Below are 27,100 nucleotides of genomic sequence, written 5' to 3'. Positions count from 1 at the left end.
CCAGGGAGGCATTGTCTGCTTGCCACATTAAGATAAAACAAATTGCTGCAGAGCTCTTTTCTGTTACCTTATGGTTGATGACTTCCTTGACTTTTCAAAAACAAAAACAAACAAACAAAAAACCAACAGTATTTTACTGAGAATCCCCATGTTTTCACACATCTTTGCTGGAGGTTTTTAGAAGCTAAAGTGCCAAACTCACCCTCTGTCACTGGTGTCCCTAGGTCACCAGCTTGGGTACCTCAGCACAGAGCAAAACAAGCAGAGACAGCCTTAAAGGAAACACAACAGTGTAAAAGCCTAGAACAACAGACGCTCAAGGAACTTTTTCTCAGCCACTTTCCGTTCATTCAAGGCTGGCTTAGCCCAAGAAGTATGAGACCTTCCAAGGCAGAAGTTGGATGGTTTCTGTTCCTGTACATTTTCTAAGGTACCAGTTTATCTCCAAGCAGCCTGAATTTGGGTTAGTTTTGCAGAGCCCTTGACAGGCTGTACCCTGGGGAAATCTCCCAGACTTCTGTTTTCATGATTACAGCTGACCTTCAAGACTTCTGTGCCTTCTTCCTCAGACCCCTGCGCTGTGGTCCCATCTTGAAACTATTTCTGATAGTGTCCTGAAAAAGGGACAGGATTTCAGTTCCATTCTCCCACTATTGCTAATAGAATAACACCTTGAAATCCCAGCATCCAAGTTGTAACAGTCACTGGAAAAAGAAGCAGGATTCCTCTTAGATCAAATAGCACAAGCTATGATCAAATTGAATATTCACAATACTGGCTTTGCCTTTCTTACCACATTTCTTTCTTCTAAAATGAAATATCTTAATAGCTATTAATAACTTAGAGATTAATGCCTTTGACAAATGTCCCATGTTGTGTCTGCAACCAACTTCCTATGCCTCATGGCATGAACCCTGAAAAACCACCTTCTGTGTTCACTCCAGCCAAAGGCAGAGAATAGAAGCCTACTTGATAACTGAAAAGATTCTGACCTGACATATGGAAAAGATCTCACTACGGCCTTGCTCTTCTATTTGTTATTCATATAACAAAACCAGTTCCTAGACCTAGAGATTATAAGCTCTCTCTGGGTTTGCTCTGCACTACGGCATGTGACTTTCTATTGCTCAGTGTGCCAAAGGAGGACCTCGGAGGAAGTGGCAGAGGGCTGTTTATCCAGCTGACAGACTGGCTGTCTGACTCAGCTAATCCACTCCAGACCAGTGTACCTTCATGCTAAGCACAGAATCTCTTTAGTTCTTCACCAGATCATTTGAACTCTTTGACAGCTCAATAATTTACATAGTGGTAACAACTGGGAAGAAAATCACAGAAACGCTGAGGTCAGAAGGGTGCTCTGTAGATCACCCAGTCCAAATGTTCTGCTCAGAGCAGGGTCACATTGAGAATGTTGCTCAGGGTCACATCCAGTAGGGTTTTGTACATCTCTAAGGGCAGAGACTCCAAAACCTCCCAGAGCAACCAATTCCAGCGTTTCACCACCCTCCCAGTGAGCTTTTTCTTACGTTTAAATGGAATTTCCGGTGTTCCAGTTTGTTTAGCTTAGTGATATGGTTTAGTGGAGCACTTGTTAGTGTTAGGTCAGAGGTTGGACTAGGTGATCTTGGAGGTCTCTTCCAACCTAGATGATTCTGTGATTCCCACTGATAAGTCCCCCACTACCCTGAGCCTTCCTGTCTCTAAACAAAACAACTCCAGTGCTCTCAGCCCCTCTGCATATACTAGATGATCCAAGCTCTTCTTAATCATCATCTTGACCATTCACTTGACTCATTGCACTATGTCCATGTCTTTCTTTCACTGGGAGCCCAGCTGTACCTCACCAGTGCTGAAAGGAGGGGAAGGATCATCTCCCTCCACCTGCTGGCATCACCCCTGCTGGCCTTTGCCACAAAGCTCCAGTTCATGCTGGCTCCTGTTCAATGTGGTGTCCACCAGGACCTCAAGGTCTTTCCTCTCCCAGCTGCTTTCCAGTTGGTTCTCCAGCCTGTTGTAGTGCCCTGGGGTTGCTCCTCCCCAGGTTCAGGACTCAGCATTTCCTCTGGCTGAACTGCAGGAGGTTCCTCTCAGCCTATTTGCCAGCCTGTTGATGTCCCTCTGGACGGCAGCGTGGCCCTCTGGAGTATCAGCCATTCCTCCAAGATCTGTATTGCTTCATTTTTTTTATGTAGGGCTTCATCCAAAGGGTACTGATTAATGTCGAAATACTCTAAAAGGAGAGATAATATTAAAATTTATTTTTGCCATTTTTGTCAATGATATGATCTTATACGCTCTGACAAAGCTGTGCCTGAAGCCTAGAGATGTGCGTGCACGAACTTCACCTGTGCATGACCAACTCAGCTCAAAGGTCTGATATCCAACATCCAAGCTCATGCATCCACGCTTGAAAAGGGAGAATCCTACACAGTGACAGTGATACGCATCCTATCCAGTCATTCCTTCCTTATTTTATTTGTCTGGCAAATTAAAGCTATAGAATTAAAAACTAGCAGCTGCAACTCAAAGCGGCCAATATCCTCTGTGGATGACTCATCCTCTTGTGTGGTTTTTTTTTGGGGATGTGTTCCTGAGGAAATGAAAACATGCTAGTGTATTCTTTTCTCTTGCTTTCTTACACAACTCTTCCTGTTCTCCTGCTTAGACACTGGTGTCTGTCCCTGTGGCTCCTCTCTGCATCAGGCTACACGTGCTGCCCGATCCTCAGTATTATGCAGGCAAGGCAAAGGAACTCCAAAAGGTAAGTGTTGTCTTATCACACCTGCTTCCACCTCTGGTGTGTCACAGCCAAGAAGGAAAATACCCATGAGATGGGCAGAGAAATGAAAGAGAACATGGTCCTGATGAAAGACCGCCCCTGTGCTGTTACAGCAAAGTGATGACAGCCAAGGGCTGTTTGATTTGCAGTGGAAAAGCAGTGGGCACACCCCACGCTGTGCATTACGTGGCCTTGCAAGACCATGAGAAACCAAACTGAGGAAGCTGAGCTGTGCTTGCGAAGCCTTGGTTCCAGTCACTTCTCAACACACTTCCTCATGGTGCCCCGCTTTCCAGGTGGCTCAACGTACACCAAGAGCTGGTAAGAGCTGCAAGAAGCCTGACCTCCTCCGAGTTGCCTGGAGGTGAGGGTAAAGAGCACAGCCAGGGCCAGAGACACCGCAGCACTATGCCCAAAGGGACGGGCAGTGGAGAGGCAAACCCCATGCAATGATGGGAACTCCTCTGTCCAGCTAAGCTGAAGGATTAAGGAAGCTACAGCGTGAGGGGTTGTACCTGCAGTACGCTGATAAATCAGGATCCAGGAGCCCCAGTCCTCTCCCTTTATCCCCAGCCTACTCTGGGATTTCAGAGCTTCGGCCTGTTGAAAGGAGCTGTTTTGCACAGAGGTTCTCCCGTGCTCTGGTACGGCTTCTGATGAACTTTACATCAAGTAAAAGGTGTCTCCGTATGATGTAGGCTTGGCTTTCTGAGCCTAACATGCTGGATATGAAAAGAGCTGACATGCTGAGGTTTTCTCAAATTCTGTATTTTTAAGTGCTTTTGAGACTTAAAAATGTGCTCTAAAATGCTTCCCTTTAATTTCCTTAAAATTGTTACTGGAGCTGTTGGTATCTCTGACACGTGTCAAATGCATCCTTTTCTCTGTTCTTTCTCCCCCACTACACGGTACATACAGAGATATAAAAAAAGGTTTTCAGCTTGGCACTTCACTACCCTCCTCCACACTTTTTGAGCACTTAGCCCTTTTTTTCTTTCTTTCTTTTTTTTTTTTTTTAATAATAAAAAAGAAACTAAGGGAGTGCACCTAACTGAACATATAATTGTTTCATGTAAAGTTTCCCCAGAGAATTATATGATCTCAACCTGTCTTCCTTAGGCAGCATATAATCATGCAATCTACTGGTTCTTTGTTTCTCTTCGTTTTTTCCCCCCAATACTTGTAATAAGTTTTCCACCTTGTCTAGACATTTCTGACACGCGTTTCTTCATCTTCAGCAGCTGCAGCAGCTCTGCTCTTTCCACACCTAGGTCCAGCATCTCAGCAGCACCCAACTCCTCGTTCCAGTGTCTCCTCTGCCAGCACTGGCCACATTGAGATCACAGATACTCCTACCCCCTCCAGCCACATCTTTTGTCTCAACAAAGGGATTTTTATTTTCTATGTTTAACATCAGGACTGTTACCCCATTAGGGTGAAGGCTCTCTCTTAATGGGAGAACACCCATAATGACCAAAATGGGCCGTGTTTGACAATCGGTGGCTCTGAATGCTACAGTAATTGCTGTTAATAGGTAGGTATGATCAGAGTTTTTCCACTGCAGTAGGATTTAACAGGAAAAGTAGGACTGCCACCTTTATTTCTATTTTAAGAACAAATGACAGTATTTCCATCCAAAAACTCTTTGTACATGGAAAGATGGCTGTGATATTTCTCGGAAATTGTGGTTTGCCTGCCTTGCCTTTCCATTGCCTCTCTCACCAGCCTACATCCCCTGCTGATACAGCACAGCTGGAGCTCCGTAAACCAGAGCCTCCCCAGCATGGGAAGGGTGGAGGCAATACAGCACCATGCTGTCTGACCAAAGGTTCCCCCAAAATTCCCACTGAGCTCTGCAGCAGTGTTTCAAGGTCCCATCAGAGGCCTGGACAGCATGCTACTGCTGGAAAAGCTCCATTTTCTGTCAGCAAAAAGCCCTATCTTCCCAACCCAGGTCTGAATGAATCCAGTCGTTCAGTTAATGCTGAGGCAGAGGATAAGTATTGCTTATAGAGCAGGAATCTCCTCTCCCCTAGTTCACACACAAGGGCAGAGAGAGCAGAATGTAAAATTATTTGCCATTGTGTATTGGAAAAGTGCAAACAAAGTTACCTTGGAATGGGATCGCATCCGTTCGGCTCTAGGTTTTTGCCAGCCACCTAGCAAATACGTTCCCTGGCATGAATGTTTGCTGAGAAAATAAATCACATTTTTAGGCTTTTGTACAAAGTAGCACTGAAGTATGTAGTGGTGAGTATTTACCTCTCCAGCTTGATCATCAGAACTGCCCTCATCCACTTGGAGATTAGAAACATACCAAGCAGCTGATGTGTCCAAACAGCGAAACTCTGGATCCAAGCAACGGAGCTGCAGATTGTGTTTACACACCCTGAGTGTCCCAAGTACCTGCATCTCACAAAGCAACCACAAAGCCCTGGGGCACTCCAGAAAGTAGGAAATAGCTTGAAACTGGGTTCAGTTGCATCCAGGTTTCCTCACAGGCAATACATCCCACTCCCAGCTCCGCTGCACCTCAGCTACCCTTGCACATCTGTGCCTGGCCCTGCAGAAAGCAGGGGGTTGCTCTCATCTGGTCTACTCTAGGGGATGAGGTTCTCATAGCCCAAGGCCATGCAGTGAGTCAGACCTACCCTGTGTTTCCTGATCTAGCCAGCCACTGGTACTTGCAACCCATTTACAAATTCACAGCAGCCTCCACCAGCAATATTACTAATAGTCCAAAACATTCAAAATACATACGCAAGAGACCTGAAAATATATATATATATATATATATTTGTAATTATGCTTTTGTTTCTCTTTATTTCCCTTTGAAATTTGGAGCCTTCAAGGACTATATTTAGCAGGTTCTTTCAGCAACTGCATTGTACTTTGAAAAAAAAAAAAAAAAGACAATCGCTTGATCCAGGACCTTTCAATGAAACCCAGTGTTACATTGCAGCAGACTGCTGTCACCCTGATGCATGGTGCATTTGCAGCGCTTGTGATGAAAGTGAAAGAAACTTCTCCATAATGATTCATGGGCCCCTGAAGTAGCTGCTAGAGAACAGCAGGCTTAACCCACGCCTGTCACAGCACTTCAGGTGGCTCCAGCAGCATGCTCTCTAAAGTCCAGAGCAGAGGACATCCACCAGTCCTGAGTGCCAAGAGACCTGGCCGCTTGACTCTCCACTGACTCAGTCACTGGCTCCTGGTAAGTCACCAGAAATGATTCATTTTGCCCCCTGCAGAACGGCTCCAAGGGTTGCCCTCTCGGGGCAGAAGCTCTCTGACCCACGGCTGAGACTGGCACCAAACACCACACCAGCACTCCTGATGAGCAGCTCTGTTCTCACATCGGGGCCATGGCACAGACACCAGCAAAGGAAACTCCCACAGTGCTGGGGGAAACCAGCTGAAGCCCCCTCCTCGTTTAGATGTCCCAGGGGCTCAAAAAGCAGCAAAACACTGCAGTTTCTTGGTGCTCATCTTCCTTTTGACAAAGACCAGTTGGAACTGATTTTAAGGCCTGTTGGAGGATCTCCACCTTCTCCATTTTTTGGAAAAATTTCTTTGCAGCAGCCTCTGTTGAATTCCTCCCCTCTCATCCAGGGTTAAAAACCACTGGGCTGTATCCTGATTAACAGGACTTAAGAAAACTGGGCTCATGTCTTAATTAGTCCCCAGCACCAGACCTGCATCCTTCCATGGAGCAAGGCAGGGGCTGTTTTGCGACGGAGGATGGAGGGAACTCACCAAAGCAGGACCCAGGAACTGCAGTGGCTTGAAGCAACACATGGGTGAGATGAACACAGAGAGAAGCCAGACTGGATGAATGAAGGAATGGAATAAACCGCAGCACGGTTTATCATGACCTGCTGCATACCCAGTGCTATCCATGACCAACAATCACCACTGCCAGCCCATCTGCAGTGTACCACTGCTCTACCATATGAAAGTGCTCTATTTTCCTAATAATGTCCTCTGTGAACGTTACTTCCTCAGCTGGCAGCTCCAATCTGCCAGAACATTAATGAGAAACTAACGAAGAGTGCCAGGCTAATACAGAAGCAGTAACGAAGATTAATCTCTCCCCAGAGAGGATGACATGCCTTCTCAGAGACCTAGTGCACTGCAACAACATTTGGAGGGTCAAAATTAGGTCAATGAAAGCTAATTAATAGCAAACCTCTCTTTTGTTCTTAATTATGGAGCAGTGCATAGGGATTTCAAATAAGTCACTTATTCCATTCTAGCCACCGCATTCCCAAGCCAGGGCCTGTAACTCATGTACCAAGCTGGTGGCACATCTGGGCACAGTCTATCAAAGGGAAACTAACAGAGCCAGAGAGACTGGGGCTGCAACTATGGCACCAACTCTTTTGAGTCTGTGCTTCAGAAGAGGGGTTGGATGAGGCAGGACCCTAATGAGTGAGTCCTGTGCCTCAGGCCAGGCTGGGGTTCTTCTCTTCTCTCCACAACAAGCTCCTGGCCCCTTCTGGCCTCCTTTGGAGTTGGTTCTCCCACAACACAACTTCCCACTGTATCATTTCTTGCCAAAGGATGCTGTGGTTGCTAGAATCATATGTACAGCCTTAATGAGTCTGCTAAAGAGAGTCTTCGTCAAGGACTGCTGCATGCACTGATGTTACTACTGGCCTGGAAAGTTCCCCAAGGCAGAAGCAACACAACAAGACCATGCAACACCAGAGAGCCTTGCTGTTTGGGAACAGTTCAGAGTTCCCAAGCACACTGCTGACTTCCACTGTGGCCTTATGGCATTTCAGTTCCCTCACCTTGAGTCCTTGCCCAACACATGAAGGCACTCTGGTAGCTGAGGCTATGGCATCCCAGTTAAAGCTACCATCTCTGGTGCTTGTGTGTCCACAGCGCCTCAAGACACAACTGCAGCAACAACCGGCACAGGTTTGGTGAGGATGCCTCCATTCTTCCTTCATCTCCCCTGGGCAAACCCATAGGAAACAAACAAACAAACAATCAAACAAAAAAAAACACCAGCAAATAACCCCCTGGGCTGTCTCTGTGCTGGAGAAAGCACCAAGTTTCACTGCTGTAGAGGAGATGTCAAGCAGCGAGCACTTAGAATTCCTGTCTTGCCTGGCCAGAGCCCAAATGGAAGCAAATCCTCTGCAGGCAGGACAGTCCTGCCAGCTCCACGATCCCACAGAAGGAAAACATGCTGGGTCTAAAGAAAATCAATGACTTTGCACATGTCTTTGCAAGGCTGTGTTCAGAGAGGTGACTGGCACTGAAATTGCCCTACTTACCACAAAAGCAGTGACAGTGCCACTGCCGCAGCAGGGGACAGACTGACTCCAGGCCTTGTTTCAAATCTTGTTTTCTAATTGGAGCAGGCTGTGCTGCCAGCAAGAAAACAGGATCCTTTACAAGATCAGACGTACACGTCTCCCACCATGCTTTCAAAGGTGAGCCAACAGCTCCACAGCAGCATTTAACTCTTGCCCAGCTGACATCCACAGCACCAGCCCACGCGTTCTCCCCAGGGAAGGAAGGAGCGGGGTGAAAATTCAGTGGGCTGCAAAGATGTGCAGTGGCTGCTGCAGTCAGGGACACTGCAGCGTGTTCTGCAGAGAGGTGCTGGAAACATCAGTGTTGGGTGAGTACCTCTGATATGCAGCCCACCTTTGAGAAATGTTGGGCAACTTTACTGTGAGCTACACAAGAGAAACTTTGCATGCTAGCAGAGCAAAGGGAAGCCATCCTAATTCTGCCTGAACCCTTGCATGGGACTAATTGCCTGCCCAGCATTTTAAGCTGGGCAGTGCCATTTCTCGCACATGTAGATGTCCTCTCCAAGCACTGTTGGCAAAGGCTCTGGAACAGAGCTGCCACCTCTTCTGACTCGCACCCCCTGATGAAGATGGCAATAGCAGGACCTGCTTCAGGCCACAGGTCTCGGTCTGGAGGCGCTCTGTCCCTCCTGAAGGAGCACACTTCCCAGGCACCCGCTGGAAACACTGCTCCCTCAGCATCCAAATAAAACGCCTTGTGTATTCTGCTAAGGCGAGCACTGAAAGGAAGGCAGGACGTACCCACCTCCTGCTGACGGCAGAAGGACTTAGGCACCTAATTCTGCTAAGCTCCTTTGAAAGCCCTGCATTTCAACACTCAAAGGTCTGCTCTAATTGGCCAAATAATTGCCCATGTCACGTCTGTGCTCTTAAACGATTGGCAGGAGAACTAACTTGCACTGATTCACCTTATTCTGACTCACAGTCATTTATTTGCACTATTTCCAGCACTGGGAGTTGAAATAATGATACATGTTTTCCATACGTTCACAAGAGAATTCATAAACTGCCAAGAATACATGACTTCATGTCCAGCTGTGCCAGGCTCTCCTAGCTTCTTAACAAAATAAAACCAACCAGACCGAAGGTGTGCTTAAGTTTGGGAAAATATTAATGCAGGGAAACCCTCTTCTTCTCCATTTTTAAGTCAAATTCCAGCACTGTGAGAGCTTTGAAGGCCATCAGACTCAAAGACAAAGTCTTTCCTCTACTACAGCTTTAGCCCTTCCTCCCTAATCTTGGCTGGTGCCTTCACACTTTGCAGGAGTGCCCCCTATGAGGGCTGAAAACGCCCTCCTGGCTCCACAGTGCTTTTCTAGTTCCGATTTTTGTGTTATATTTGACCACCAGCTGGTGCCAGCTATGACAAAGACACTGTCCCCCAGCACACAGCCCCCCATTGCTCTCAGCAGGGACAATGCAAGCCACCTCCAGCTATGGCACAAGCCTCTGAGCCCTTCACATTTATTCCCTCCAGTACTGTCCAAACTTCACCCCGGGGGCCTAACCTCCCATAGCCCATGGAGGTTTACTTTTCTTCAACATTTTCATCCTTCCAGCGGGACACTCGACTAAATAAAAAGCATTGGGGGATTGATTTCAGCCTTCTAAATTCAGTCATCAACTAAGGCTTATTTCTAGAATCATGTTAAGCAGAGGAAGGACTTCTCATCTGTCAACATCAGGTGCATACCCCAAGGCTGCTGAAATTACAGGAGGACAGTGTACTGAATACAAGGTATGGGTACACGAGCAAGTTAGGTTACCCTTAAACTAAACCATCTATCCCAGGACACATCACATCACTTCTGACCACTTCAAGAAATGAACTAATGGAGGTAAAACCACTAACTTAATTCTCAAGCCAGAGCAGTACCAAAAAGCCCCTCGATTTAGCTGAACACAGAGTGAGGGAAGCTGCTCACAGAGCCTGACTCTGAATCACTCTCCAGAATCTGAATCACTTGGTTTCAGCTCAGCCAGCAGCTCCAGCTGAAAGCAACATGACCGTAACTCCCTGTGTGTAGTTCCCCCAGGGAAATGCAAAAACCATCTTGCAGCCATCCTGCAAAAGAGGAACCAAGAGCATGCCAGGCACTGCATAGCATGGCAGCGGGGTGCTGCACCAGCAAGCCATCCCACAACAGCTCCACCTCCATCTCCCACTGATCTCCCGTTTTCTCTAGTCATTACAAGCACAGCAAGCAGCGATGGTCAGGGCTGTGAGCAGAAAGGAAATTACTTCAAGTGGCCAAGGACACGGGGAAGGGCACTGAAGATGAGCCATGCTGGGGTGAAACAATCCGTCAGAGACACATATGGCTTTTCAGCAGCATGTGCAGGCAGTGGTGGGGTAGGAGTATGGGAGCACCCCCTGACTGACTTTGAGCCAGTGCCCTCAGATCCATTCCTTAATGTCAGTTCTCTCTGCCTTTTCAAAGAGGAATGCAACCTGGCCGTGTCCGTGTAGGCCAGCCCTGTTCAGTGAGGGTTTGTGGGGCCACCCCACCAAGGATCTCGTGAATCTCACCCTGCACCGAGCCCTCTGCTTTAACAAATTGGCGGCGCTAACCAGCCCGCTTCTGTGACCCACTTACACACAGACTCAGCTCCTCTGAAACCAGGACAATTAGCGAACTTAATTGCAGTGACTTTGCAAATAGCCTTTTGTCATGATAAACACTGAGCTCGAAGACAGGATCAACGAACCCAAGGCAAAGGTGCCGCTGCCGCCTGTCCTCGTCAGGTAACCAGGGAGACGGGCGCCATGATGGGACAAGGGCGCATGTGGCAGCCGTCCACAATGCTCACCCAGTCCCATGGCACAGGGACGGTTCTGTCTCCCTGCCACCTCACACAGGGACACGGTTCACAGCCAGATGTGACAACCTGCTTGTGGGGAGATGCCCCGAGTCTCCACAGTTCTCCACTCGGTGCTTCAATACCAAAACCCAGCCACTGCTGAGTTCCCCGGGTGCTTAAGCACTTGCTCCACTGCAGTGTGTACAGTTTAGAGGTAATTTCTCAAAAACTTCTCAGTGGCTGGAGCATACTGGTCTTCCTGCCACTCGCCAGAGCTCAGGCTAAGGCAGTCACCAGAAAATTCTCTCAGGGTGTTTTTAACTCTGCCTCCCTTTAGTCAGCTTTCTAGTGGTCATTACAGGAGATCTGGGAGGGGAAATGAATGTTTGTAAGATGCATAATTGAATAGAATATGTAATAGTAAGCAAACTGGGAGGATAAGTATTAAACTGATTAAAAACTACGCAAGCAGAACAGAATTAAAAATAAATGAAACTCAGATACAAGCCTAATGAACAACTGCTTTTAACCAAATTTACACATTCCTCTCCATGATCTGTGATCTGTGCACCAACCTGTTGTGTGGGCAAAGAGGCCACAAGAGGCCAAACGCCCTGGTTGGTAGGGCTCTCTCCCCTCTGTCGGCCTGCATTAGCTTTTTGCTCTCCACGTGCTACCATCTCCCAGCTTTGAGGTCCTGGGACCATTCTGGGAGCACACAGCACCTCATGGCCAGGCCACAGATGATGCCCTTTCAGGTACAAAAGCCTAAGTTTAGCACAAATGATTTTGAATGCAAAAGCAGGCCCTTAAAAAACAAACAAACAAACAAGGCAAAACAAGAAAAACACCACCAAGGTACCAGACTGCGTAATGGATATTAGCCATGTTCCTAAGTGTCTTGCTGAATCAAGGTCATGGCCTATTGATTACAGACAATGTATTAACAATGCAGTTTTCTCAGAAATGATGACTGAGCCTAAATGTAGGCCAAGCCTATCCAGCAAGTACAGCAATGCCGACTGCCACGGGAGTTACCAGCAGCCTGGGGACGGTCACACCAGCAGCGCATGACTTCTCCCGCTCCCCAGGACTGCTTGCACACCTTTATGTGCTGCATTGCTGCATGAGTCGACGGGATCACCAGCACCCTGTCCTGCCAGAGGCAATTCAGAGCAGTGAAAATTGCTCCTAATTGCACATGGGCTGTCATTCCGGAGGTGTACTGTGCAGAGGTTTATAGCTGTGCCTAATCATACAGGTCTCAAAATGAGAGGTAATTAATAGAAATTAATTAGCCAGTGTTAATCAAGTAAAATCAATTAGCAAATGCTATAATAACAGCTGTATGGTAGGATTGCAAAGGATAGACTATTCAAGACCCAGACTAATGCTCCAGTGTCGTTCCCAGTATCTGTATTTAGCACCGCCCTGTCTCGATGTTCAGGGCCAGTTCCCTACACGGGGCAGAGCTGGAGTGCCGGTTCAGTGCCTGTCAAGCACTGGGGCACAGCTCAGCCCTTGCTGTTATGCTCAGCTGCCAACAAAAGACACAGCTACAAGCGTAAGACATGCTACTTCTCTCTGCAGTACTTCGCTGTGTGGTCCACATCCCTGCCCAACCCCAGCAAGTGCTCACAGCCTGAATATTCTGATCCCATCTCATTTATCCCGAGCACCACCAGGTGCTCCTAACAGGATCTGTGGTTACTTCGTCTCCCAAGGTGCAAGCTTGTACTCACAGCACCTTGAAAACATAGCCAAAGTGGCTTAGAAGATGAGTTCCCAGTTCTGGGGAACAGAAGTTTTGATGGCGGTAGCTCACTCCTCTTGCGCAAGCCGAGGAAGCTGAAGCCTGCAGTGCAAGTAAGGAAAAGTATTAGTGCCATATTGTGCTGTAAATGCTGCAGCAGGGGAATACCCACAGACTGTCGATTCAGTGTAGCATTGGCAAGAGCTGTTTTTATTGACATCTGCTGTTTTCATCGTTGCATAAGGAAACAGGAAGGAGACATTCAAAAACAGGATCCAGGTCAGGTCCTGGAAAGCTACACCCGGTGTCAGTGGGTGTGCAGGCCCTGAAACCTGGGCCATGTTCTGCTGTCATTTGCAGTCCCTTACCCATGGGTAAGCAACTTCGGCCAGTTTCCACAAGGTCTGGGTTGCACCAGAAATTAACCCACAAGAGCTGGGCAGGCACGGCACGCCAGAACCAGTGCCCTTCTCAGAAGCAATCAGCTTCTCCATTCATACCCCAGAGGCTGCCCTGAATTAAAGCTGGTTCATGCTCAGCAGCAACGTCCAGGCCACTCGGAAGTTAATGATGCAGAAGAGCAGCTGGGCGTAACTGCTATGAAAGGGGAGAATGTGCTTCTAGCTTTTCCATCATAGTTAATCATTAAAGCCTTTCATGGTCACAGAAGGTGCTGGCTTCCTTACAAGCTCCCCTTATCAGCCATAATTATTTCCTGATCTGCTTTCGCCTAACTACCTGGCAGACTTATGCACAACACCCTTGAATCACCTGACTGCATTTATTGCCCTATATTCCAGGCCAAATGGGCCTCTGCTGTGTCAGCTGCAATATTTACAGCATGTTATTTCTCCCAGCCCATGCCCAAACATAAAAGCTGTTCTGCCCCCTGCCTTCCCTTTATACCATCCCTCTTCCCATGACAAAGCAAAACAGAGCAGTAAGCTAAATATCTCAGAACTCTTTCTTATCTTCTCTATGGAAGCAGCACAGCCCCTCTTGCATAAAGCCCAGGAGAGTTCTGCTGCCGTCCCCCTAATTCCATTTCACACTAAGTTTTCAATCATTTTAATTCTACAGATATTGTCCAGACACCTAAATTAATGTATTTCTATTTACACTCCTTTCCTTTTTTCTTTTCTTGTTTTCTGACAAAGACTAGCTCACCTCCATAGAGGAGAGAGACATAAATCCAGGTGATAGACCTTAAAACCTCACCCTTGCAGCGTGTTATTTTCATGTCAGAGCCAGCGGAGCTGGAACTCAGCTTCATACTGAGCGCAGTCCAGGGTTACCAACTTAACTCTTTTATTGAATAAAAATTGATAGAGTAAGCCTGACAAGCACAGCAGGTTGAACAGATGAAGTCAAATCCTGAGGTCCTATATGAGTGGAGCCAGTGGAAATTTCCAAGAGCAAGAGAGGGCTTGTACTTGGATTAGTAAAAACAACATAGTAAAAAAAAAAATCAAGAACTGGAGATACAGTCCCCGTGGCAGCTGTGATCGACTGACAGAAATTCTGCCCTCTGTGAAGCAGAAGAAGCCGTCCCATCTGCAGGTACTACGAACCCATACATGTACATACACACATACTGTACAACACCTGCTTGAGCCACCAACTAGAGTTTTCTATTCAAACATACACAAAACGGACAGAGGTCTCCAGACAGGAAGCAGAAGAGTCAAGAACTGGGAACATGGCATTTCACGATCAAATTCATCTTGTCAGAGAGACAGCAACATCTACAAAAAGGAATAAAAATGCAGAGAAGGGAGATTTTGTTTTCACTGCTTAGGTTTATGAAAATACAGTTTTAGGGAAATTCAAAACCACAAAGTGAGCAGGGGATGTACACAGAATAACCCCAAGGCCAGATTGCATTGCTGTTGCTTAACCTTGGTGTCTGATACATGGTTGACTCTGCTTGCAGGCAACACCAAGGTCATTGTGAAACACCTGTAATCAACAATTCAAACCAATGCTTCCTCTTTCTTTCTAGCAAAGTATTCATGTAAAACAGCCAGTAATTCAGAGAGGTCTCAGATACAACCAAGAATTTGGAACTGCTTTGCTCATCTTTTCTTGCTCACTGCAGTCAGGTCACTTCCAAGGCAGACCAAATGAATGTGCACCACAGGGACACTGGGCATGCTCTGCAGGTACAGATAATACACTGGCAAGCATAAAATAAGAACTCACAGAAGTGTCTACCCACACGTGCATTTCTCTGCTTTGTGAGCATACCATGCTTCTTTCTGCTCTCACAGTCATCTATCATTTTGCCTATAGCCACTGCAGGACATGCTTTTAAAATGCCAGCTCGAGGCTCAGGATGAAGGCACGCAGGATCCCTGAAAATAGTGCAGAAAGGCTGGGTAGAGGAAAAGATGGTGAAGCTTTGCCACCACTAAAAGAAGATGCACCTACGTCATGATTCCTGTGGGGGGTCTCATCACCCTCTCTTGGAAAGCACAGGCAATATGCAAAGAACAGATTAACCAGTGATTCCGCATACTGCACAGCTTCTGTCTCCATGTGGGAGGATGCCTCAGCTCAGAAAAGAGATGGCAGGGGGAGGTGACAGAGGTCTGTAGAGACACAGATAGTGGTAAGGTGATTAAAGCGTTAAAGGCACAAGAGCCAGAACCACTGCACTTACCAGGTCCACTAAAATTCACCGAGATGCTGATGCCAGTTGTTGAGTGGATGCACAGGAGGTTATGCCAAGGGAAGGACCATGCTACCTACAGTTCCTCTCTTATACTTCCCCCAGGTATGTGTTAGTGGTCGCAGTCAAGAGAAGGTGAAGGCAGGCTTTGGCTAGGGTCAGTCCAGGTCTCTCTAGTGGGGCATAAGGTGAGAGCTTACATGGGAAAACACGCTGCTTCCCACCCGGAGCAATACCCAGTCACGTAGCTCTTGGAAACTGCGCTTTTGATTTCTTGCAACATTCCATTTCAGCTCCTCATCCTGTTGCCTTCTTCCAGCTTTTTTTAGCATTAAATATACACCCTGATTTTAAATGACAGTTAAATATGCTGAAATAACAGCCTTGTAGCATGCTGTCAGCTGTCTGTCCACAAATAATCTCACTCCCTTCGCTGCTGCTTGTGTGCCCTGGCCCTTAACTAAAGAGGCTTCTTCCAGAGCTCAGTGCTCAGCCCCCCTGCCAAGACAGCCAGCAGTGGCAATTACAGAAGCCTCTCACTGTGTCATGATGTCCCATCCACGGGGCACTCAAGTCCCACTGCTCCTGCAGACCAACCAGGGTGGGGGAATCGCTGTGGAGCAGAACCAGGCTCGCTTGTCCATGCACAACACATCTCGCACTTCTGTCAGGATGACCCCACAGCTTGACCTAATGATTGAACTACAAGATGCCTACCGTAGTCAGCAGCCATGAAAATTATTAGCAGCATTCTTTGAATTTTTAATGCTGTCTGAGAGATTTTAATCAAATCTGGTGGTAGGCAAAGCAGCCAGTGAAGATATTACACAGGAGGGAGGGAGTGTATCACCTGCCCTGCAGCTATGCCTTGTGTCACTGCTCCTAAATGTCTGCTACCAGAGTAGCTTGAGCAACCTTTTAGAGGGAAACTTGGCACAACCAGACCATGCAGGGCAAGTTACAGCCACAGTATTTTGAACTGTACCTTTCCTTTATTCAAGTTCACCCACCAGCTAATTGACATGTTGGTGGATGGTGTTGAACTTTCTCCCCACGGGTCCAAAAAGGATGCTATTTCCTTGTCTTTCACTGAATTTCTGTGCGAAATTCCTCCTGAAGATGGATTTAGGACCCTGGCACATACCTGTATCTTCTTGTTCAGGCCTTAGTGATCTGTTGCTGGGGCATGTTCCTAGTGCCGCAGGTCCTGGTTCACTGCAGGCGTAGGTGGGAGCTTTCTGGCTTTTGCCAGCTTAGCAGCAGTGCCTGCGAGCCCCGGGGCACAGGGGGCCCTTCACCATCAATCTTCATCTTGCCTATCCACTCAGCCTTGTTTAACCACAGGGAAGGAGGCAAGGGACTGTTTCCTGCCTTACGAGAAACGTTTCACAAAACTGGAAAAAAGCTTGTTGCTATTTTCCTGAGGTGGAATTTGGTTTCCAGGTAAGCTTTCATTCCTAAAATCCCTGTGAATCACATATACAACCCCCCAAGAAATCCCACCTCGGGCGATGGGGTAGAGGTCTCGGAAAAGCGGTGCTTTGGTTAGTAAAACCTGGTCATTTTGCTTGGTTCCTCCTTCAGGAAAAAAAAAATAATAATAGTAATAATAATAATAATTCTGAGTTTCTTTCTGATCTGAACTTAGCCCAGAGATTGGACTAGTGACTGAACCATGCCCCAGCACATCCCCCGGGGCAGTGCAAGCCGCTGCCTTTTGCTCACACACGTGCCCCAAGATGCCTTCCAGGTGCTCCCAAACCCACCGTGCCCTGAGCTAAGCAGGCAGGTCCTCTCCCTCCCCATCGCCAGCACAGACAGATGCCACCAGTCGCATCCATCCCCGTGGCACAATCAATCTGTCAGCCCCAGTGACAGCTCTGCCTCCTGACGGCTCTTGAAGCGAGCAGCTCAGCTGGCGCTGGGGAGCAGAGTTAAACTCTATTATGAGATAGAGGTGTATGTATCTGCCTTTAACTCCACATTTTTGGTTCCGCTTTTTGGGTCTGATTTCCCCATGCCTATCTCTGTCTCACTGCAAAATAAACAGCTGCATCCTTACTATCAGCCAAATAGAAGAGCTTATGCGCAAAGCCCCTTGCCTCCTGCTCCCAGACCAGAGCACTGGAAGGCAAAAACAGAAAAACAAACAGCACTAACATGATTTATCTTTTGTACAGGGGCTCCTCCTTCTCTTTCAAGACCACACGTTTCAATAATGAGAAACAGGGCACTCCCAACCCTCATGCACAATCCCTCTTTTATTTCTTACGCAGTAAGGAGCAAAGACATGAGACTTTCCTAACCGCTTCCCACAAGAACTGTCTCTGGCTTTGACTTTGATAATCCAGCCTGACTGATCTTCCTCTGGCGGTGGCACTGGCGTCAGCAGCCACAGTGATGGATGGGCTTTACAGCTTGAATGGCCTTTGGGACAGCTGGTGGAAGATAAGTGCCTAAAGCCCTCAATTTATGCCTCCTCAAGTTCCTAAGCCATAAGGATGTTCATAGATGCCTTTTCCCTTTACTGTTGGCTTTGAAACAGGAGCAAAATAAAAGGGTGAAAACAACAACAAAAAAAAGAAGTTGAAACTCTCAAGTCGCTGTGTTACATCCACTGCTAGAGGAAAGTGAATTATGTGACCAGGAGGAGAGTGGTGGTAGCTGCACAATTTTTCTACTGTCCCAATATCCTGATGCCATCAGCTCGTATGCTGTGGTGGTTTTTGTTGTTGTTGTTGTTGTTGTTGTTGTTGTTTGTTTGTCTGTTTTGTTAAGTTTCTCCTCTTGGTCTGAATTTTTATTCCATGCCTCCTAGATCAGGTGCAACAGGAGTGAATGCTGTTGCCTACTGGTAGAAAATGAAGGTAGGAGACATGGGAAGATCAATAGGTGAGCAGCCAAACAAGATGAAACATTGACCTAGACTTTGTGCACCCTGGCAAGATGTACAGTACCGACTTTATTTGTCAGATGCCAGAGACACCTCTCTTGTCAGGTTCCAATTCCAGCTAAACTCATATTACGCTAAGCCTTTCTGAAGTTTCCTCCTTCATGAGAGCATCTGTGATCACTGAGGCAATATAACAATGGCTGAAAATTTAAATGAAGTCAAACTGATAGGCCCCATTAAGATGCTCATCAAAAGCTACTAAAAACACACTGATTTATGCTTGCCAGCAGGAAGGTTTTGTTACAGGCAGTTACATTTTTCTTACTCAGTTTTCAGAGTTGCTTTTGTAGAGGTTTCACTGTTTAAGTATTGTAAAGCTTATTGAATGCTCAAACAAAATTCATGACCAAATTACTTCAAATAAATGTAAATGCATTTCAGCTGACGCAGACAGCTAGCTGGGCACATGCTCCTAACCAATGGCAAAGATCGAGCAATCCAAGTTTCAGAGCCATGCACATGCAGAGACAGCAGCAAGCAGCAAACTTTTGCCAGGGTTGAGCTGAACACCCAAACACCCTTCAAAATGAAAATCAGAATAAAATCGTTCATTTTGTTCTTTCATGCTGACACAGACCTACAGCCATTTCCAGGGCAGGGACTGAGAGGGTGCTCCTAGACATCTCATTTTGATAAAAATCTAATTTGTCCTAAATGCCTTGGAGTTCAACACCCCAGGAGAACCCCAGCCACAAGCATACAGCAAAACTACATTGTGTTTCAAGACCTGTGAAATGCTGAGACTGACTTGCAGTTGTGTTTTCTCAAGGAATGGGACATCCAAAATGCTTTCTCATTATAAAAACAGCAGGGCTAAGTTTTGAGGAAGAAGCCAGTTTTGTCTTTCTTTGTACTTGAGGACTTTCCCAACCACCACACAACCACAGAGAAAACAGATGTAACCAGGGTGAATGCGGGTAAAGAGTGATTCAGGATGTCTGAGGAAGCATCAAGTGCAAACAAGAGCTTTGAGATGAGGTAGTGCCTGCCTCGAAGTGAAACAGCACTGACAGCTGCCTGGTGTGTCACAGGGCAGTCACCCTGTTCCCTTCAAAGGTGATCCTTCCTGGAGATCAGACAGAGGAAAGTGGCACCTGCCTCAGAAGGGATCTGCAGCCATTTCCTCCCAGCTTATAAGGGCTGTGCTCCATGTGTGGTCTCGCTTCGTGCCCAGGTGCCCGTGGGAGTTGTTTGATTTCAGCATTCTGGGAATTGGAAGGAAAGGCCTCCAAGATACTGAGTTCATAGGAATTGTGAGAAAACTCGTGGCCAAACAGAGCAGAAAGTCTCTGCTGGTGCTCCTGCTAGGGGAAGGGCTGATAAAGCAAGCTCTCCCTAGACACTGCAGAACTCCCAGAAGGATGTTAGAAAGCAGATCTGACTCCTGCTGCTGCTTGCCAAACTGCTCGTTTCTTCCTCTGTCAGCGATTCTGCTGGGCTTTGGAGCCCCAAATCTATCAGCATTCAAAGGGGACTTTTCCTCCTCATCTCCTAAACCGCCTGAAACCTTCTCAAGTCAGTTTGTTTCTGTAAGTTCTCTCAGACTCCTAGACAGCTCTCATTTTGGGGACCCTTTGGAGGCAGGCCTGGAGCATGCCCAGCTGACGACACATTTCCCTGCCATACAGGGGGATCTGATCCAAGGCCTGACTGTGCAGGAAGCTGATCCCCAGTTTTAGTCGGCCTTCAGAACAACTCATGTCTTGGCTATCCGTGAGAGAAATTCTTAAACGTTTGCTCAGAGCAAGTAGCAGCTGATGCTCTTAATCATCACAGAGAGGAAAGGGAGGGATGGAAAAATTCCCACCTGCCAGCCCTCTTACCAAGGCTTCAGGATGAGACCTTTTCTCGGGGGGGGAGCTGGTTCTCTGCTCTGCTCTTTTGAAGCATCCTGGCCTCAGATGCCATTGAAAGCAAGGTACTGGGAGTCTTGGTGGGCAAGTTATTAGGGTATTCCCCCCCAGACAGCTACAAAAACTGAAGAAAAGACAACTGAGAATCCCTCCCGTATCTTTTCTGAAATGACCCTGAGACTGGAAGTACTGAAGCAGCCTAACAGTAGGATAGAGTATCAGCACAGTATCAAAGGCTGTGAAACAGAAGTTCCCCAGATTTTCCAGTCCTCCCTTGTTCAAAGACCCCTCCTCCATCAAAGCTCAAACCCTGCTAGGACCAACAGATCATGTGAGAGGCATCAGAGGATTATTAATTTGAAAGAAATGGGTGGAAAGTGTGTCAAGCATGCTGAATCTTTGAACTGGGTACTTTAGAAGATCATTGCAAAATAAAAGACAACTATACATTCATTTTCCTTTTAGAAAGAACATATTGCACAAAGCCACAAAAGTTACATGACCTTCATGTGAAGGAGAACAGAAGGACCAATCTTCACTCATTGTAAAATGACTTGGAAAGGCAACAAAGCGATGCCAGTTTTCACCAGCTGAAGATACGACCAAATGTCTGCGGTACGCTGAAAACTATAAGGCCTATTCATTGTGAATGCTTCTGAGCATATGTTAATCAGTGAGAAATTTCTTTCCAGAGATAATTATGGAACAAATATAAGTCCATGAATTTGGCCTATTATGAGGACTGTGCCTTCCTCCAAGGCATGGAGTGGAGAGTGGGATCTATTAACATTGTCGGGCTGCAGACGACCTCTGAACTGAAGCTTGCCATGAATGTGTCCTTAAAGGATAAATACAATGGCCATCAGCTTAGCAGCCATGGCACAGTCAGGCCTGTGTTTAGGTTAATTTCCCTCTAAAAATGAAATGAGATGCTCTATATTTTCAACAGCAACACAGAGACCTGAAAGGAGAACCTACTTTCTGAAGAAAATCCCTGCTGCTCCTGCCGTGTAGCAGATGGCAAATAAATGGAGCACATCAGTGCCATCCCAGTCTGTATCACTGGCATCTCAAAACCACCCCAGAAAAGGTGGCAACACCACTGAGGTCTAGTCCAGCATCTTCCATCTAAGACTCTTACAGGACTTTTGAACTGTGGAGATGTAATCCTAAAGCTACAACAGCAGAGATGTCTGTTTTTTCAGCCATCTACCTGAGACAATTTAGAGCTAAGACTTCCAAACAGTCCTTATGACAACCACAAGCAAGATGTACGTATGAAATCATCTAATGCTTTGCCAAAACAAAACAAAAATCTATATGAATGCTAGCTAGATCCTTTATTTGCCCAGGAAAAACTCCTGGCAAGAGAGTAATGCTGACCTAGTCCAATACATTGCACCTGAGACAATTCTGACTCCTTCTAGTTTTGATAAGCAAATTGTAAGCAAGGAGATATTTGCTAACCAGAATTATGCGCACACACTTAGCAAGGGATAGTCACAACATTAAATGGAAATAGATATAAAAGATTTTTCATTTCATATAATACAAGTAACTAGTACAAGTTCTCACACAAAAGCACGGGGAGCTGTGGTGAAGGTTTTTGGTGAAGGCTTTCCAGCCCTAATTCTCAGCAGTGAATGGTGACCAGTGCTCTTGGGCCCCCAGCACAAGACAGAAACAGAGCTGTTGGAGCAGGTCCAGAGTCCAACCCAAACCATTCTATAGTTGTACGGCCAAGGCAGGATGCTGTACTACACAGACCCAATCAAAAGAGCACTTCAAAATAGCATTTTCTTTTCCTGAAATAGAACGAACATCTTATGCAGAAGTTTGCCTTACTTCATGGCAAAGATCTTTGTCTATTTGAGAAAGTCAGCTCTTAACAGGCTGACCTTCAAGAGAAAGGCTGCTCTGCTGTTAGGGAGCTGACAATAACACCTGCTACACTCTGAGGTACAAGAGCACGCGTCTCTCCATGTGCCTGACCTCTGCTCACCTCCTTCACTCTGGCCTTCCTGACTGAATTCTGTAACCCTCTATTTTAACTGAAAATCCCTCAAATATTTTCTGTGCATGCAGCTCTTGATGAGAATTTCCTGCTGAAGCACCACCACCTATAGTTGTTAGTGCAGGTATCTTGCCTTATTACCCTGGAGTGTAATGGCTCTGTGGATTAAAGGAAGCTGCTTACCCAGGCAGCTGAAGTATGTAGCACAGGTGTGATGTCCCGAGACGTACAAGCACCACATCTTCATATCTGCACCAACAGTGAGCAGCTACCACATTTGGTTGGCAGGGAATCAGATGTCCTTCAGATCCTTTCTTTGTTCCCAAAGGTTCACAAGATAAGAGACTAAAACACAAGATAGAGAAAAAAATTAAAAAGGTGTGCTAACTGATGTTTGCACACATACACACACACACAAATCACCCATTTATTTTGTTATGGGCCTAATTTTCAGTCTTTGGCAACAGTTTCCATAACAAAAGGGAGCAGCCTGTAGCGTGAGTCACACTGTTATATCCCCCTGGCACTTTCCACAGGGGTTGGCAGCGAGCAGCCAACACGGTGGCACCGTGTTCCTGGGATTTGCTGGCCAGTCCCTCTGGTTGCCACGTTCAGGCAGGCAGGCTGGCGCTGGCACAGGCTGTGGAGGGGCTCACACAGTCACTGACGGTGCTCCTCAAAAAGAAAAACTCTGAAAGGGTTTCTAGCTGCAGGGAGGACTTCCATAAAAAACATTTTAACAAGTTCTCCATGGAAAGACAACTTCTAGGTGTGCACTGCTCCAGTTTAGATCAGTGTTATGATGCTATTAAAATGGAGGAAAACAGGTATCTTCTCTGTATGAGTTCAGCAGGAACGGAGGCAAAGCCTCTGTCCACCTAGGATAAGATGAGCCCCCAAGTCCAACACTCGTGTTACCTCCAGCTTTGCATCTGCCCATTTCCATCGGCTCCACAGGAGTCATTCTTCATTTATTCTTTCCTTTGTCTTTAGTTCACACGTTTATTAGCAGCAGACTGAAAGAAGAAAAGGGCTTATTAAAAAAAGCAGGGGCTAAGCCCCTTCTGCTCTTAGTCTCAGCTTCATCTAGAAGAATTCATAGGACACCAACCTACAATTAACACATTCTCCACCCCCAAGTCCTGACCCTAACACCTGCACAAGAGCACTGGGTGCTGCATACAACTTGGCTCAACCTGTGCTGACCACAGGATGCCAACCGCCAGGTACTGTCACCCACGAGCCCACCTCAGGGGCCAGAGAGTACCCAAGGGAGTGACTTATTGTCACTGCACGCATCTGCAGTCCCAAAGGTTTGCTCTTTTAGGGCAGGAAGAGCAATTCCCAGCTAGTGACGTGAGAAAGATGTGAAGGCAGGAGGGCTCTGTAAAACAAAAAGGAAGACGACGGACACCCGAGGAGCCACATAGTACAGATCTGGCTACCCGTGACACTAGCCAGAACGTCCTTAGGTTAAATATGTCAAAAGCCCTCCTTAAGAAAGAGTGCCCAAATCAGAAGAATGGGACAGAGTTTAGTGGAGTTGAACCTTTGAAGCCATGGGATCAAAGCGGCGGGGAGTTGAACTTGGACATCTCTGAAGTAGAAGCAAGGAGAAAACTTGGCTGGGTGGGCACCTACCATGCTTGCACCCCAAACTTCTCTCAAAAGGGACTGAGCAGATCCAGGAACACCCCTGTAAAGCTAGTGTATGTTTCTTCCTCGCCATTCATCCAGAATTGCATCAGCTGGAGAGCAGATTTCTCCCTGCATGTGAAAAATGTGCATCGGGTCATCAGGTCAGCTCTCCCCAAAACAGGCTTTCTTTCACCTACCCTACAAAAGGCCCAGTCACACCACAGGTCTGCTTCAGAGCTCTCTCTACAAAAATCAAATCAACAACAACAAACACCACCACAGCCCTGTGACAGCCTCAGTGCCCCCAGTGCACCCATTCTTTGGAAGCTCCCAGCCCATCTCACATCCATGGCTGGCCTCTCTGCTCACCTCTTCCTAAATCGCCTCACCCTGAAAGCAACCTGGCGTGTTTGGAAATTGCGACAGAAAAAGAAGCTAGATCGCAGGCATGAAAGGACGGGGAAAAAAAAAAAGGGAAATTTGGAACAGAGCAATCTTCTGCTCTCCATTTGTGTCATGTTCTCACACACAGCCCCCGCATCAACGCAGGCAGAGCGCAGCGACCGTGCGCTGCTGAATGAGAACGGGGCTAAGTCTGTAACAGCGCTCTGCTGCCAGCCCTTTCCCCATCTCGCCTGCCTTGCTTCTCCACACAGCCTGATCGGGGCAGGGGTTCTGCTGCCCACCGTAATTCAGCCCGAGTTTTATTAGGCCCCCCAGGAACTGTCATAAACCCAATGAATAATGGATGCGTTGCTTAACTGAGACTATGAACCAGCTTGTAAAGAACTCACTAAAAGTCACTCCAATTGCAATTCACTGCAGTTCTCACCCTGCAAAAAGCAATGTGACATCCATCAGGAGTATCACTAGCAGCGTGGCCCGGTTATGCCTGAGCCCCTGGTTTCTCCCAGTCAACAGAACTCTGAGCATGAGCAAAAATGACAGGATCCAACCTACGGCATTAGCATCTTCCTTCCTCATTAGGTCACTGAAAGCTCCCTGCGCTCCCTGAAGTCTCACTATTTGCAAAATCGCTCCAAGCAAATGCTTTGGATGGGCGGGAGTGCCGTGCACGCATTAAACAACCGCATTCCCGGGTGGCCATGGAGAAGGCCCGTGCTCGGAGCTGACACAGCTGTGCATGGCACAGAGAGAGGGCTGTGCCCTGCTTCTGTTTTCTCAGAGTCCCTGAACAGAAGGCCAGGATGGAGGCAGAAGTATCAAGTCACTTCTGCTAGGAAAACACTTTCAAAATGTTATTTCCGACACAGTCATCACTGAAAAGTGCCAAGGAAATGGGGTCTTCAAACGCAGAAGTCCCCATAGAGAATCTGTCTAAGGCAACACAAGCAATACTTTGAGTTTTTTGTTGTTTTTTTTTTTAAATGAATAACATTCAGTAATCCAACAGTCAGAAATTAATCATCACACAGATATTAGGCCTCTCTGTTAAAATAAGATGATTATTAAAGACTAAACAACAAAGCTGCCTTCATGTGGACAGGGCTTGCCTTCCTATCTACTTTCAGGTTAATATTGAAGTAAAACTTATTCCAGATTAGACAGCAGTGTACCCACCTCTTTAAGCACCAGATTGATCTAGAAAAGAGAATGGAGCAGAACTGTGCCCTGACTTAGATGTAGCAAGCCCCAGGCAATATACTCGATTCCTTCCCTGTTTCTGCACACCTCTCTGCCATCACGCCTCCTGTCTGACAACACAAATCTTTTGGAGTCCCACATCAGGACGATGGGCTGCTCAGCATGAGCAAAGGCCATGTGATCTGTCTCTTACTCCTCTTCCCAGCCGATCTCCAAACAGTGTTTTGTTGCTAACAAACAGATTGTGACTCACTGAGACATTCAAAATTACATTCCTGTAATTTTCATTTTTTACTTTGCTCACTCAAATCCAGCCCGTTGTGGCTTGCCCAACTTCTGTTTGGCAAATACTCCCTCGCTGGCCTCGTGTGTGTCTGAACATCAGTTCAAAAGGAGATCCAGCCAGGATAGGGCTAGAATAGACCAGTTTCCACACACAGACAAAAAGCAAACTGAAGAAGTCTAAATTAAGCAATTCTCAGGTCTTCCCAATACCAGTGCATCTGTCCCCCAAAAAATGAAAAGCAAGAGCTCAAGCCAGCAAGGACAACCGCAGAGCCCAAGCAGAAGAGCAGGCAGCGTGAGACTTCCCAGAAAACATGCCACTGATCTTCACATCGTGGTGATAGCAGGCCAGGGTGCCACCACCACATCGATGCGGTACCAAAAGCAGCCCATGTAGTTACTCCCTGAGCCGTGAAATCACTGTGTTTATTATTTTGGCCACTTCTATGAGCATCATATTGCTACGGCTTTAATTGCTGTCATACCAGAGAGCTGCCTGTCACGCTAGCCAACTAACCCACATTGGAGAAGCAGCAATGTTCCCGCCTGGAGGCTCCTTTGAAATCCATCTGTGTCTAGATTACCGCCTGTGCAGCCTCAGAGCGCCAGGCCATGCCTGCACCAGCATCCTGCCAAAAGCTGGGTGCAATCTTGTCTCTGCTCAGCCAGGGACCAGGCAGAAGCCACCCAGCAGGATGCCTGAGCAGGGCTGGCACCGACCGCGTAACAAGCTCTAACTTAACTTTCCAGATTGTATTCCAAATCTTGTGATATTTACACTCTCAGAACATCAGTTGATCACTCAGGAGGATGCCACAGGGCCAGGAGTGTCTTCCCCAACATGCAGACTTGCTTCAGGACAGCAGAATGAGAAGACAGGCATTTCTGGGGCTGGCTAGGGCTAATACACTGCTAAGGTAAGTCAATATTTTGCCTCCTGTCAACTTCGCAATCCATTCAATCATTGGTCACAATATTTGAATATGAGGCTTATAAAGGTGGTTGTGAAGAAACCCACTTCTGTTGTTTTATATTTACGGTGAGGTTTAAAGACTACATTGTTCTTAGAACATACCTGAGATGTTTTAATTCTTTCCTCCCAGGTGATTACAGGGCTCTACCCAAAGCAATGTTTGTGCTCCATTATCACGATGGACATAGACAAGCTTTCCCAGCTTCATTCAGTAGCTTTCACTGGGCAGTGCAATGAAAGAAAAGACAACATATTTAATCTTTCCTGTGGTAACAGCCATCCTAACTATCATTTTTGAGCTGACAGGACTGTCTGGAGCCAGGCACCCATTGCTGTTTCCTCATCAGCCTGGCTCTGGTTCCAAACAGCCCTTCAGAAACTCAATTACGCAGCTACGCACCCAGATTTCTTCTCCCACTCCAAGCTCTCCCAACCACGTAG

The 27,100-nt window shown here is 46.9% G+C and overlaps 1 long non-coding RNA gene across 1 annotated transcript; it reads right to left on the bottom strand.

Annotated features, from left to right (window-relative positions):
• Positions 1–1,668: 1,668 nt before the first annotated feature.
• On the bottom strand, positions 1,669–23,915 carry LOC116493045. Its single transcript, XR_004253714.1, has 4 exons — positions 23,800–23,915; positions 23,077–23,174; positions 22,342–22,503; positions 1,669–2,230 (listed from the first exon to the last, which is right to left on the bottom strand). It is a non-coding gene; the product is annotated as an uncharacterized LOC116493045 (long non-coding RNA).
• Positions 23,916–27,100: the final 3,185 nt, after the last annotated feature.

This window comes from Aythya fuligula, chromosome 10, assembly GCF_009819795.1.
Source record: "Aythya fuligula isolate bAytFul2 chromosome 10, bAytFul2.pri, whole genome shotgun sequence".
NCBI lineage: Eukaryota > Metazoa > Chordata > Aves > Anseriformes > Anatidae > Aythya > Aythya fuligula.
The sequence above is the reverse complement of the archived record's forward strand: the minus strand, read 5'-3'. Positions and strand labels throughout refer to the sequence as shown.